Source organism: Phacochoerus africanus, chromosome 14, assembly GCF_016906955.1.
Source record: "Phacochoerus africanus isolate WHEZ1 chromosome 14, ROS_Pafr_v1, whole genome shotgun sequence".
NCBI lineage: Eukaryota > Metazoa > Chordata > Mammalia > Artiodactyla > Suidae > Phacochoerus > Phacochoerus africanus.
Window position 1 is genome coordinate 10,219,697 of NC_062557.1, and position 10,829 is coordinate 10,230,525.

The 10,829-nt window shown below is 43.8% G+C and overlaps 1 long non-coding RNA gene across 1 annotated transcript in view; it reads right to left on the reverse strand.

Annotated features, from left to right (window-relative positions):
* The window catches only part of LOC125113966 (uncharacterized), an 87,252-nt gene extending 77,514 nt beyond the window's left edge, over window positions 1-9,738 (reverse strand). The window contains exon 1 of the long non-coding RNA XR_007131652.1: window positions 9,650-9,738. This is a non-coding gene — a long non-coding RNA (uncharacterized LOC125113966). The remainder of the gene's footprint in view (window positions 1-9,649) is intronic.
* Between the last annotated feature and the right edge of the window lie 1,091 nt (window positions 9,739-10,829).

The window sequence follows — 10,829 nt, forward strand, 5'->3', positions numbered from 1 at the left end:
GATGGACTGTGACACACCACCTGTGGGGCAGTCTAACAGGTCCTCAAAAATGTCCAGGCCCTCAAGGCCAAAAAGACTTCTCAAATCTGACTTAGGTGAAGGTCTTGAGGTGGGAAGACTATCCTGGACAACCCCGGTGGGCTCAATCTAACGATAGTCCTACGACTTGGAAAAGGCAGAGCAGGAAACCTGAAGGTGGCAGCACGAGAAGAATGAGAAGCCCTTAGTGTTCTGAGATGAAGAGGCCACGTCCAAGGGAATGTGAGAGCTCTCTGGGAACTCAGGGACACCCCCAGCCAACAGCCAGGAAGGAAGGGGAGACCTCCGTCCTCCAACTGCAGGGAAATTAATCCTGCCAACACGTGACTGGGCAAGAAAAGGTGTTCCTCACAAAAAGGAAAAAGCACTGCTGACACCTGAGTCTTGGTCACATGAGACCCAGGTCACACTCCTGACCAACAAGACTAAGCTAAGAAGCTGCTATTCTTTAAAGCCACAGACTCTGTGGTCATGTGTCACCACAGCCCAGAACACCAATATCGAAATGAGTGGCAAAAGTAATTATGCAACTGGCATTTGCGGATGGATACAATTCCTAGGAAGAGCTTTTCCGATATGAAATTGGAACTGGCTTGGTAGGATGAAGGAATTGGAATGACTTGGCTTTAAGAAGGGATAACATTTCTCCCCAAGGGAAGTTCCCAGATGAGCCCCAGGAGAGGCCTCTGATGAAAGCAGAAGGCTTGGGTGAGGACGGAGCTGGAATTAAGATGAGAAGGCAGAGCTATCCGAGGACCTTCTGATTCCAACCCACCCTTACAGAGTGGCTATTGGAATTTCTCCATGATCCCAGCATAGGTTGACATTACTGCAGCCTGCTGCCTGTAGGCCTTTTCTGTACATCAAGAATGTCAACCCCTTAAGTAAGAGTTAATGTTTTTATGATTACCAGAGACCACATTCTGTGCTAAGAGCTTTATTCACTCTGTCTGCTTTAATCCTTAACAACAAACCCTCTCTATCACGGAGTCAGTTGAGGCTTAGAGAGATTTAATGATCTTATACCAGGACACAGGGCTAACCAGGGGCAAATCCAGCATTCAAATCCAGGCAGTGAATCCTAGAGCCCAGAGTCTTAGCCCTTTTACAGAGGACCGCCCGTGATAGTCACACATACCATTTGTTTTTCCGGCCAGGAGCATATTTTATTGATGTGTATTTCCCTAGGCATCTATAGGCACAACAGAGGTCAACCATATTCAAGAATGTGTGATCAACTAGTTTAAAAACAAAACAGAAAAACAGATCGAGTTAGTCAGGTGAGATGTCTACAGTGGCCACTGCATGACTCAGGCAAATATTGTTTACCTATTATAACCCCAAATTCCAGCTGGCCTGAAAAAGGATGATTCAGTGATCAAATAGAAACCTCAGCTAAGTTGCATCTGAGTCTAAAAGAATGCCTGGCATTCGATGCAGCTCTAGAGCCTGCCATGCCCAGTGTTTGATCCCCAGGGAGACACAACTGGGACTCCTGGAATTTAATAGATTAATAGAACTGCTTTTGTGTTTGTCTGTTGAAATGCTTTCCTTTGCTCCCATCACTCTCCATATATTGTCATGACTGGAGGGAGACCAGGCACCTGAAAAGAACCTAATTAGCACGGTGCCAAGCTAAAAGAATGAAAGAACTAGTGAGTGGACAGGCGTTCAGAGGATAAGGTGCAGTCTGTTGGGTAGAGCTTTGCTGAAATCCAGCTTCTCAAATTGAACTTTGTAACTGAGAAGCTTGCACTTTTGCATGAGATTTAATAAAGCATGCGTTCCGTTGGAGAATTGTAAACATCGAGGCACTTAAAGAAAACCCAACTATTTTTGTCTAAGGGTAAGAAAGCAGGGCCCACGTTAAAAGAGTTAAAAGGTAATGAACTGATCGTTGGGAATTGAATTCATCTTGAATGGGCCAAGTTGCAAGAAAAGAAATAGAATGCGGCTAATAATGTTTTATTGATAGTACACAAAATTATCCCAAGTAATTTCTTAGCTACTTGAAAGCCAACATTCTTCTAGGAGAATAAATTTCTGATCCTGTTCTTATTGTTTGATTGGATTTGAAATTTGCTTCTGATTAGATAATATAACTATGTATATTCAACAGATTAACCCTCTCACTTTCATCCTTGTTATTTAATTTTTGATCCTTTGGAGGCTCAATTACTTCCAAATAGCTATATAGAGCTATGTACTTATAAACTGACATACCTGTATACCTAACCATTCACACAAGAAGTTTATTAGTATAAAAGTCATCACTGGAAGAGTCTGGATAAAACCCCACTTTTTCACTGGTAAATGGATGTATTTAAAAACAATCTCTTAATGGCATTCCCGAACTGGCTCAGTGGTTAACGAATCCAACTAAGAACCATGAGGTTGCCGGTTCGATCCCTGGCCTTGCTCAGCGGGTTAAGGATCTGGCATTGCTGTGAGCTGTGGTGTAGGCTGAAGACACGGCTCAGATCCCATGTTGCTGTGGCTCTGGCGTAGGCTTGGCAGCTGCAGGTCTGATCAGACCCCTAGCCTGGGAACCTCCATATGCTGCGGGTGAGGCCCTAGAAAAGGCAAAGAATAAATAAATAAATAAAAGCAATCTCTTAAAAATCAGATTTTTTTAAAATGTGGTTATGAATGAAAATAAATGCAAAGAATGGGGTATGAATTGTTATTGTTTAGCCTTCTTAGCTGGGAAGGACAACCGTATGGTTGTTAAAGCATAGGCTTGGGAAAAACGGACTTCAACCGTTAGCAATGTTGTCATTCTATGCCTTGAGTGCCTCATCTGTAAAATGGGGATACAGACTGTGTAGACCGAGAGGAGCCAGGTAACCCACTTTGCATAGTGCTTGGCGCCTATTAAGAACTCAAACTTTAGAAGTAGGCATGAAAATTTGACGGGGAAGAAGGAAAAGAAGAGCAATTACAGGTGTGAATGCATTCACGTGCACACCTGCACGTCCATAAGCCCAGAGTGCTTCCAGAACGTCTTTGTCTTTATAATCATCTTAGGTATTTGCTTTCAGAAAATGAGGGTGTTTGTTTATCCATTCTCAAGCCCAGGAAACATAGCACTGGAAAGCTCATTTACAAAGCGGGAACTGAAAACTAAAAACTCAATTTAAGCACATGTCTCACTTTTTCCCAGCAAGGTACTGAAGTAGTGGATAAAGCCATATCGGAGTTTTCAAATCTCAAAGACGTCAAATCAAAGCCATAGGTCAATAAACTATTGCTGTCCTATGCCTCCAGCTTTTGTCCCAATAGGCTGCCCAGGCTCCTTTGAGTCTTTTTCCTTCAGGATTCTATTGTACATTTGTTTGGCATCTGTTGCTTTTATTGCTCTCTCACATTTGAGAACTCTAAACATATTCTTTTAAAAGACCGAGCCTTCTCCTTCTAAACCACCACCTCCCCACATCCATTTTAAAAGCCCAAGAAAAAAAAAAAACTTTGCACTAGAGCAGGTGGACACCAAAGGGTACCTCTCTGCCATATCCGTTGTCACCACTACCACCAGTTAAGCCCCAGGTCCTTTGGTATTACCAGATGCACTGCTGGAGGGAAAAGGTTGGGGAAGTGCTGACAGAGAGGTGGGAGAAACTTAACCTGTTGGCAAACAGTGGAGAGACATGAAAATAGAACCGAGCAGATATATCCAGTTCCCCGCCACCTCTCCTCAAAGGACCTCACTCAAGTCAATATCACCTTGGCTCCCATGACAACCACTGACAAAGATAAATAGATGTCAGATACCCTCTTGCTCCCCAGCCCTCTCAGGGTTGGTAGGGAACGCAAAGGCAAAATTCAGTTTGAATGAACACACTGCATGACCACTGCATGAAAAAGCCATAGAAAGTAGGCTTGCCAGCCCACGCTGTTAATCTTGCCTCTGCAGGGTTGTCAGCACCCTCTTAAAAAAAGTAGGTGGGCAAAATTAAGAAAGCAGTTTCGGATGGCATTTTCACACCCTGTGAAACACACGTTCTATTTCCAAGCAGACAGGACCCCAGGGTTACAGGATTTGGGGGGATGCATGCCAAAAGAAAGCCTTCTGACCACAGGAGCATGGTCTACATTTTAAAATTCATGCGTCTCTATAGCAGGTGATTCAGGGACTTTCTTTGAAGAGACAATGAGACAAACACCTGTAGTGACTTTGAGCCACAATGTCAAGTCCTAGAAAAGTCCACGGTTGCCTCTGCAACCTCAAGCTCTCAAATAAATTCCCTCGCCTGACTCACAGGTTCAACAATGGATTCCCTCTATTTGACAGGGGGATTGTATGCCCGTGTTTTTGGAATCCCTTTTGCCTTTATGAAATTTAATAACACTGAAATTTATTTCAAAACATTATTCTACCTAGGACAAAATCCCAAATTATACATATGTGCAAGTTGCATTCCACGTACTGCAGTACTTAACAGCTAACCTCAAAAATCCAATAATCTTCCTCTGCTTCTAGGTTGGTCATAACAGTCAGGGCTTTGCTGAAGTTTAAAGGAAAGTCCTATTTATAACGTTGATCGCATAAGACCAGACGCCCCTTCTATACTTCATATATATGACTACTTTTCCTTGCTCTCTTGAGTCCATATTGACTGCTTAATTCTGTGCTCCTATGGAACTTATGTACCGTATCTAGTCTGCGTTCTATGTGGTAAAAGTACTGTCCTGGAAGCCAGAAACTTTACAGAAGGAAGGAAGAGCACACGACTCCTGTGGAAGAACTAGGAGGACACCAGAGAGTTGAAGGTCTAGTGCTCTCTATTTTCTCCATGACTTTGAACGTAAACACCTCTCCCTCAATAAGGAAGTAAGCCTGAAGGGGGTATCTTTATTTTCATGGTATGTAGAGCTAGAAGTAAAAAAGAGCCTCTAAGCCCCGGCAATTTAACAATTCCTTGAGTTGAGATTCCTTTAGCCAACTGTGTTAAATCACACGTCTTCCAGTCCCCCTCTTTTTGGGGGGTTTTAATTCTGAATCTTAAAATAATATTCGGACTCTCTCCCAGCACAGTGCTCTGATGGCAGAATGTCACATAAAGGGAAGAGATGTGGCCACGACCTTGAAGTAAGTTAGCTGTGCGGTTTGCTGGTATAACGTCAAATCCTAGATCTGCAGCTTCCACGTGGAGCTAGAAGATTTATTTATTTATGTATTACTTCACTTTATTTTTTATTTCCCCAATACGTATTTTTTTTCTACTATACAGCATAGGGACCTAGTTATACATACATGTATACATTCTATTTTCCTCCCATTATCATGCTCCATCATAACTGACTAGACATAGTTCCCAGGGCTACACAACAGGATCTCATTGCTAATCCATTCCAAAGGCAATAGTTTGCATCTATTAACCCCAAGCTCCCAAACCACCCCACTCCCTCCCCCTCGGCAACCACAAGTCTATTCTCCAAGTCCTGGGAAATTTAGTTCACAACCAAGGCCTTAGCTTCTAGGTGGGGAGAAGGAGTTCCCGTTGTGGCTCAGCACATTAAGAACCGGACTAGTACCCATGAGGATGTGGGTTTGATCCCTGGCCTTGTTCAGTGGGTGAATGATCCAGCCGAGCTATGGCGTAAGGTCACAGATGCAGCTTGGATCCAGGGTTGCTGTGGCGTAGGCCAGCAGCTGCAGCTGCAACTGATTTGACTCCTAGCCCAGGAACTTCTATATGCTGCAGGTGTGGCCCTAAAAAAGAAAAAAAAAAATTTTGTTTTATTAAAATGTTTTTCCTGTGCTGAAAAGTTATGTTTACAAACATCATAGGACACAGCTGATAAATGATTAAAAACTAACTTGAAACTGTGTAGATCATCATCTCAGACTGTTTTGGGTTATAATTTTCTTTGAGGGTAAGGATGCCTCAGGCTGGGGTTTTTCCTTTTTCACATAACTCATTCAGAAAAGCAGCACAGTATGACAGGTCTTCATATGCACAAAACTCTTCCACTTTTGTATGAAAAAGGGAATATTAAGATGCAGAAATTGTGATTGTTGGGAGAGGTTTAGGTATGGGTGTGCTCTACTAGATTTTTTTTTCCCCTTCCCCAATGGCACTGCTTTTTATGTCTATCATCACGGGTTTGGGAGAAGCCCTTCTAAGGGGGAGGACACCTGCAGGTCATTTTCTCGCAAATCAGCCATTTCTCGGCGTTTCTGGTTGGCTTCCTTCTCTTACTTTCTCTTTAATCGGAACATGACTGAAATTAAATGAATCAACCTGCTCTGAAAGCCTATTTCACAGTCCCCAGTGGGTGCTAGTTGAATTTTATTCCTTTTTAAAGATTCACCTAGGCGTTCAGTAACATGAAAAGTAAATGACCTCCGAGTGTCTGCTTTTAGGTTGAAAAGATTCAGCCTCTGAAGCCAGCGACTTTTGTGCTCCTCCTGCCCTTGAAAGGCTGCAAAGCCTCGTTGGATGTATGTTTCACAGTTTTCATTCTCCTGTGAAAAATGAGGATGTTTATATCTTTGCTGAGATCGTAAAAAGACCCAGGTAGAAAACATTTTCCATTACAAGTCTCTGTTCCTGTCGTGTCACTTGGGGTGGAAGAAATGAACCGGATCTGATCGCAGGCTTGTAAAAATGGGAACTAAGTCCCGAGTGATATTAAGCATCACCGCCTCCCCACCTCCCTTCTCCCATCTCAGGCAGCCCCTGGAATACTTCCCACGGAAGAGCCTTCTTCCCTCGTGACTCTAGGGTGGCTGTGCAGTAAGACGGATACATGGACTACAGGTATTTGTGACACTCAGCCTCCAAAGAGTTCTGGGCTGTGCTGGGGGTAAAGAAAGTGATTTGGTGCCAGAGGATAGCTCAGCTGCCAGATGTCCAGGGACAGACAGCAGCTGCCTGGGGTTGGCCTCACAAGGGCTGCTGCTTCAAAAGAAACCTTGGGGAGGGAGAGAAGTGGATGAGCTGAAAGCTGCCTTCATAAACTCATCTTTGCCTCCCCATCCTTCCATCCGGCTGAGTTCTAACGGGGCTTTGTTCTGTTCTCATCATCCTCACTCACATCTTGTCTGATGCTCTATGGACACAAAGGTTCAGGTGGTTTAAAAAAGAAAAAAAAAGCAAAAACAAAACAAAACAAAACAAAACAAAAAACAGTAGGTTGAGCAGAAGTAAAGTGCTCCCTGCCCGTGGCTGTGCGAATGAGGCCTGATGTGGCCATGGGGTAGTCTTGTCGGAAGAAAATCCCTGTATCACCTGTGATCAGTTACCTAGAGGACAAGTCGGGGGTTAGCCAAGACCTCAAATTGTGAAGGGACCCTGCCGACAAAATATCAGAACATAAAAACATCCATGCCATTTTCTGCTAAATGAAACCCAGGGCAAATGCCCAGGGTTTCAAGATGTTCTACAATGTATTGTTATTAGGTTGGTATAACTCTATCCCCAAATTTGCATTGATCTGTCTTTTACAAAGGAATTTTATCTTTCATGAGCTTTCGCCAGTCCTGAAAGATGGCTTTATTTCTTTTTGAATTCCTCTAGCAAATTCCCCATGACTATGAACAAATATTTCCAAATCTCCCCCATTTCCTAGAACTAATTCACCATCTCTCACTTTTGATAATGTTTTTGTTCTTCACCCCCATCCCCCCAAAAAATATTCAGGTCATAGCAATTATCTGTGGCTGCATAACCACAACCTCACAATTTAGTGGCATCAAAAACAAAAAACCCATCATTGCATTTTCTTAGGATGCGGGGGGTTGGTTTGCCAAGGGTTATCTAGGAAAGCCTCGGTCTTCTTGGGTTGGCAACTGGGCTTGGTCAGGGGCGTGATCCAAAGTGGCGTCCTTCACACACCTGGTCTGTCACCTGAGCTCACTGGGATACCGAGGCCTCTCTTCCCCCACGGCCTATCATCTTTTGGTCCTTCCTTTCCTTGCAGACTTTCTCCCTTCAGGACATCTCCGTCTGGTCTCTCTAGCAGGGTAGCCACACTTATTTACATGGTGGATGGAGACTACGCAAGAGAAGAAAGACTCTGCCAGACCTCTTGAGCCCGAAGCCCAGACATGGTGTCTATGACTTGTCACCTTCCAGCATCCAAAGCCATTCTCAGCTTAGAGAATACTCAAGGGAAGGAGAAAGAGTTCTCCTGGAGGAAGAGCCACATCCACAGAGAAGAATGGGAGGAATTACTGGCATCTATCTTTGCAGACAACTGAACACATATATCATCCCATGAATTCTAGAAATATAAACACGGGGGCTGGGGTGGGGGTGGGAGGAATACATGTAGGAATCCAGTAAGTATTAAAGTGTACGATCCAAATAATTTGGAAAGCTCATCTAGATGATAAACTGGCGTGAACCCATTAGTTAACCATTAAGAAAAAGAAATCCAGCTCAATGATACAATGGGATAAATAAAACTTCCAGAGTCAAAAGAAATACTTTTTAATCAGAAGATGGAAGACGTTTAAACCAATCCAGAGAGACATGAAAATAAATTTTGACTGGTCTGACACATCTTAACCACAAACGTTAAACGTAGAGAGCCAAACCTCTCAGGGGTCTGCCTCTGCTCAGAATAAACATATAAGCGAATGTTACTCCTTCCCTAAGAATGAGGGGAGGAAAGCCATGTGATTTTTATGACTTATAAAAGTCATAACCTTTTTGGAGCTTATCAGAGAACAGAGGTGACAGAGTTCCCAAATAAAAAGAATCTGAAAGGGTCACGGCAACCCTAAGGAGACATCAAACAAAAGGTTTTCACCTGGAGCAGCACGAGGCTGCGTCAGCCCCCTTAATAGGAGGTCAGAAAGCAGCCACCCTTTTAGCAAGTTTCTAAAACCAATTACAGGCCAGCAGACAGCTTAGCATGCCTGGGAGCCCCAGACGTGGGGTCCACATTTGTTCACCGCCTCTTTTGCAGGGACTTCCACGGTGTTCACGTGACACCCTGGGCTCAGGGCTCGAGACCCAAGAGAGCCTCGTTCGGGAGCACTCAGCATGAAATCACACCCCCTTTCCTAGAACCTTCCTTCACGCAAAGTCAACGTCCTAAATCACCGGGGAAGGGGCCGACAACCTCTCTGTCCCAAAGGGTCAAAGCTTCACTGCCTCCTCCGAGAGAAACAAAACAAGGGCATCAGCTACTGAGGTCCCAGGATGGATCAAAATCCTTCCTGCCCGCAGTCACAAGCAACAGAAGCAAAGGTAAACCTCCTTGGAAACAAAAGAGGCCTGCCCCCCAGGACAGGGCATCACGGTCCCGGTTGAGGGAGGGGGCCGCCGCATTCCTGCCACCAGTCTGAGGTTGCTGAGATAGAAAGAGAAGCAAACCCCTGCTTTTGCGGGACAGACGGAAAATGTCCTCCTACCCCAAGAACCCCCTCCCCGACCACGCATATAAGGTCCAGTTTGGATGTCACAGCAGAGGGCAGGAATGCCAGCAATGCCCCATCCCCCAGCTGCAGGCACACCACCACGCCTGCCTGAGACTGAGGCTGGAACAGGAGAAAAAAAGAACTCCCCAGCTCACCACAAGTCCTGTGGCACCAAGCAACACACAGCAGCAATTTATCACCAGGAGAGGCACAAAAACATAAAGAGAGAGCTCTTACTTGTTGACGTTACACGGGGCCTTGCTGAAAGCTTAGGTTGGAGCAGGACAGGAGAAAGAGCCTCCGGCATCGCCGAGCCTGCCCAGAACACTAAGTGGCTGCAGCCCACCACTGAAGGAATTTAAAGTCTCTGGTCACTTAAGGCAATTAGCAACAGCCATTGGCAATCTGCTTGATCACCACCCAGACTGACTTAACCACCCAGGCTAACAACGTTGAAGAAAAACAGGTGTGCTCATTTAAGGGCATTCGTGCTGGTATTTGTCTCCGTCTTTACTGGTATGTGTAACCAATGTCCAGTCTTCCAACAAGAGTCATAGAAAGGAGAAGGGAGGTCAGGAAGAGAGGGAGGAAGGAAGGGGAAATGAAGGCAGAAACAAAGCCTGAAGCAGAGATGAAGCTGTAAGAAATACCAAACACGGAATTTTTAAAACTGTCATTAATATGTTAAAACATTTAATGGAAAAGGTGGACAATATGTACGGACAGATGGGAAAACATAAAAGCGATTCCCATGGAAATGCTAGGGGCGAAATTAAACTGTATAATATCAGAAATATAAAGACTCCTGCCATGAGCTTATCAGCAGATGTGATGCTAAGAGATTCAAGGAACTGGAAGAGGGGTCATAGAAATTATTAAAACAGAAAAAAAAAAAAATTTAAAAAAAATCATGTACCATGCCAGACCAAATGGTTGAACATACATGCAATTAGAGCCTCAGCGAAAAAGAAAGAACAAAGCAGAAGAGATATTTGAAGGTATAATGGGAATGACTTTTCTCATTTTAAGGAAACCAAATCATAGATGGAAGAATCTTAGTGAACCCCCAGTGGGTTAAAAACAAACAAAAAGACTCAAGATATATATAACCAAGCTGCTCAAAACTAAATATAAAGAGTAACTCTCAAAACAGTACCAGAATAGAGAACCATTACATATAGAAAAGGTAAATATGAAAATAATAACAGATTTCTTGCAGAAGCTATGCAATCCAGTTTAAAGATGGAACAGCCTCTTTAAAGTTTTGAGGAAAACGTTAACCCAGAACTCTTAAACTCAGCAAAAGTATATTTAAAAAACTGAAGGCGCTATAAAGCATTTTGCTTCTTCAGATACATAAACTTATTGCTGGCATGTCTATACCTTAGGAGAGCTTAATAGATGCTATTCTGGTGGA